General features: G+C 37.3%; 1 pseudogene; it reads right to left on the bottom strand.

The window, feature by feature from the left end:
* Nucleotides 1-1620: 1620 nt before the first annotated feature.
* Nucleotides 1621-3042, bottom strand: LOC149252358 (ABC transporter C family member 8 pseudogene; annotated as a pseudogene).
* Between the last annotated feature and the right edge of the window lie 1360 nt (nt 3043-4402).

Raw genomic sequence — 4402 nt, 5'->3', positions numbered from 1 at the left:
GACAATTATGGTTATTCAAAATGGTAATGTTGTGTCAAGTAGTATGTGCTAGCATTTTTATTTCTATGATGAAAGCTGCATATTATGTCAGTTTAAACAAGCATAATCTAATTTTCATGCTACACTGCAATTTTTTTTATAGGCATTGAATTGTTTTTTTGCAGAGTATCTAGAAGTCTAAATGCCCTAAAGAATTGGAGCCAGCAGACAAGAGGGTTCCAGTACATGTCAATCTGATCAAGAGGGATGAAGACTGTCCTGTATGTTTTCATTCCATTGCCCAATTCATGGCGTGCTAGTTTTTCTAATGTTATGGTGTTCATGCATGTGCTGTTATACTAATTGTGAAATGGGGGAATTTAGTTGTTTCATACATTGTCTTTATGACATTTAAATTCGATAAAGATCAAATCACTGTCCTAGATATATTGTCTGTGTGTCAAACGTCAATGGCTTTGCAGTTGTTGAATTTTTTTTCTGTTTGCTTAGGTGGTCCAATGCATGTTTTGAATGTAGGGAAGTCTGAAATTCTGTTGACTGTCATTCAATGCGCTTAGGAAGTTCTATTGTTGGAAATTTTGATTGGGCTGCATTGAATTAAGCAAGGCTGAAACATTATTGTTGACGTTGTAGCTGTAGTTGTTCTGCATGTTGTTGAATCTCTTTGCAGGGTTGGTTTCATCGTCCCCATATGCTAAGGAGAGGGTCCTCTTGAGAGAATTGAATTTGTTGTCATTCTCCACTGCTAATTCTTCTTGTTTTGGGACAACTTCATATCGGCAATCGCTATTGTTGTCATTGTTATTTCTAAAATTGTTGTGAGAGAGGTTGGAGGACTGGACTTGAGGTAGTCTACTGCTGTTTCCATTTCCATCCATGCCTTCATCGTTTAAAAAACCATCTATGAAAGGATCATCACTCTCCAATAACCCACTGAAAGAGGCAATTTTGGGCAGTTGCAGTTTGTTTTTCTGATCAATATCAGGCAAAGAAGCCATCACTTCATCTGCACTTGGTGATTCATCTCATTCTACCCCTTGTACTCTCTGAGAATTACCATTTTTCTTGTAAATTTGGCACAACACCCAATCATCAAGCTGGAGAACAGAAGTGCCATCAAAATCAGCAATACCAATTTTAGTTGAATGAATCAATTCCTATTCATAAAGAATCAAAACACAAGAACTGTGAAAGGAAAATCATTCATATTGATCAATATTCAAGAAGGCATCACTTTGTAGGGTGTGTTATTTGTATGTACACGATTGATTTTTTTATTCAATCAACTATGCTATTCTCTGTGCTTTCGCTGGGTTCCTTCATCACCACCATGATTGGAAAATTCATTTCCCTCTTGAAGTGTGAAATGAGTAGCAATTCCCAATTGATCTCACACTACCACCACAAAGAAGCTAGCAATCCTGATATACAAATCGAACCAGCCATCCTATCAAGCAATCCATGTAGTTCTCAATCTATAGCTTTGATAACCGAAAACTAAAATCTTTTATATCTAATATGCACATAAATTTTCACATTAATATGTCTGGATCTCATTCTAAGATCTTTACAGATCTGATACAGAGGTAAACCAATTTTTTCATACTATGACAAGTAATATTAGCAAGTCTTGGAGTCTCTCTTATGTAATGTCTCCTCCTTATTTGATAGAGTTGAAGCTGTATGAGCATCGACTGCACTGAAGGGATCATCCAATAGATAAATGTCAGCATCGTTATATACTGCTCTAGCCAACTGAATCCTCTGTTTTTGTCCTCCACTCTTATTCAATCCTCTCTCCAAAATCTCTGTCATATCTCCATGAGGAAAACTCTCTATATCCTTGTCTAATGCACAAGATTTTATTGCCTTCTTGTATTGAATTTTGTCCGTTGGTTTCCCATAGAGTATGTTATCTCTGACAGTACCACTCTGAATCCAAGCTGTTTGTGCCATGTAGGCAACATTTCCATATACTTCAATCTGCACGTAGTCCAATCAAAAAGTTTATGAAAGAATTTTTGTATATAGAAAGCAAAAAAGATGCATCTACAATCTTGTTGAACTATGAAATGGCTACTTTTTCTCAAGAAGAGTAGTTAATGTTCAACTTACATCTCCTAAAATTTTTGGGATTTCTCCAAGAATTGTATATAGCAGAGCAGATTTCCCTGATCCCACTGAGCCACAAATTGCTACCTTTTCTCTAGTTTTAATGTGCAGATTTATTCCCTTCAATGTTGGCTTTGTCAATGAAGATTCTGGATCCCAGCTGAGTATGGCTTGATGAATTTCGATGGTATACTGGGATCCGGCAAGTGCTTTCCTCACAACAGAATCTGGTCTCAGCTCGTCATCTTGTAAGAACTTGTCCAGACAATCTAAGGAGACTTTAGCCTAAATTAATATAGCCAAAACTTCAGGTAGCATTCTCACTGGATCTTGTATCACATGGAATGTTGCAAGCATTGTAAATATGGTTGTGGTAGTTAACGGTGGATCCCCTATGATAGCACACCCAGTAAAAACTATAGATGAAGTAATGATGGGTGACATCCAGTAGAGTATGGTACCATATGTTCTATAAAATTGTGCTGAAGACAACCATTTGAACTCCACAGCTTAGAATTTTTCTATCAGCTCTTTAAATTTTTCTTCTCATGCTTGTAGTTTGATTATTTTCATACTATTAAGAATTTCAGATGTTATTCTGAGTCTTTCATCCTGTGTAGTCATGAACTCAGCTTGGCACTTCTGGAGGGTTTTGGACAGAGGTTTGTTTAGAATGAGAGTAAGAATGATGATGAGCAAACCTGGAATAGCTGCCCATCCAACTGTGGCAAAAAGGATGCCAATTGCTACACATATTTTCAAAGGGACGGTCCAACCCCAATGCAGCCACCACGGAAACTCTCCAAAACGATATGCATCTACAGCTATGTAGTTTACAATCTCACTAGTGGCATGTCCTCGTCTTCCTAGACTGGACAACCGAAGTTGTTTCTGATATACAACTGCCATCAAGGCCGAATGCATTCGCATACCTGTGCGTCTGGAATTGAAGTATTTTTTTCTGTTTGCTTAGGTGGTCCAATGCATGTTCTGAATGTACGGAAGTCTGAAATTCTGTTGACTATCATTCAATGCGCTTAGGAAGTTCTGTTGTTGGAAAGTTTGATTGGGTTGCATTGAATTAAGCAAGGCTGAAACATTATTGTTGACGTTGTAGTTGTAGTTTTTCTGCATGTTGTTGAATCTCTTTGCAGGGTTGGTTTCATCATCCCCATATGCTAAGGAGAGGTTCCTCTTGAGAGAATTGAATTTGTTGTCATTCTCCACTGCTAATTCTTCTTGTTTTGGGACAACTTCATATCGGCAATCGCTATTGTTGTCATTGTTATTGCTGAAATTGTTGTGAGAGAGGTTGGAGAACTGGACTTGAGGTAGTCTGCTGTTGTTTCCATTGCCATCCATGGCTTCATCGTTTAAAAAACCATCTATGAAAGGATCGTCACTCTTCAACAACCCACTGAAAGAGGCAATTTTGGGCAGTTGCAGTTTGTTTTGCTGATCAATATCAGGCAAATAAGGCATCACTTCATCTGCACTTGGTGATTCATCTCATTCTACCCCTTGTACTCTCTGAGAATTACCATTTTTCTTGTAAATTCGGCACAACACCCAATCATCAAGCTGGAGAACAGAAGTGCCATCAAAATCAACAATACCAATTTTAGTTGAATGAATCAATTCCTATTCATAAAGAATCAAAACACAAGAACTGTGAAAGGAAAATCATTCATATTGATCAATATTCAAGAAGACATCACTTTGTAGGGTGTCTCATTTGTATTTACACAATTGATTTTTTTGTTCAATCAACTATGCTATTCTCTGTGCTTTTGCTAGGTTCCTTCATCACCACCATCATTGGGAAATTCATTTCCCTCTTGAAGTATGAAACGAGTAGCAATTCCCAATTGATCTCACACTACCACCACAAAGAAGCTAGCAATCCTGATATACAAATCGAACCAGCCATCCTATCAAGCAATCCATGTAGTTCTCAATCTATAGCTTTGATAACCCAAAACTCAAATCTTTTATATCTAATATGCACAGAAATTTTCACATTAATATGTCTAGATCTCATTCTAAGATCTTTACAAATCTGATGCAGAGGTAAACCAAATTTTTCATACTATGACAAGCAATATTAGCAAGTCTTGGAGTCTCTCTTATGTAATGTCTCCTCCTTATTTGATAGAGTTGAAGCTGTATGAGCATCAACTGCACTGAAGGGATCATCCAATAGATAAATGTCAGCATCGTTATATACTGCTCTAGCCAACTGAATCCTCTGTTTTTGTCCTCCACTCATATTCAATCCTCCAAGCTTTTA

Source organism: Pinus tabuliformis, chromosome 7 (assembly GCF_031772625.1).
Source record: "Pinus tabuliformis cultivar Carrire ecotype Pingquan chromosome 7, CPIR1, whole genome shotgun sequence".
Classification (NCBI taxonomy): Eukaryota; Viridiplantae; Streptophyta; class Pinopsida; order Pinales; family Pinaceae; genus Pinus; species Pinus tabuliformis.
This window is presented reverse-complemented; position numbering and strand designations above follow the sequence as displayed.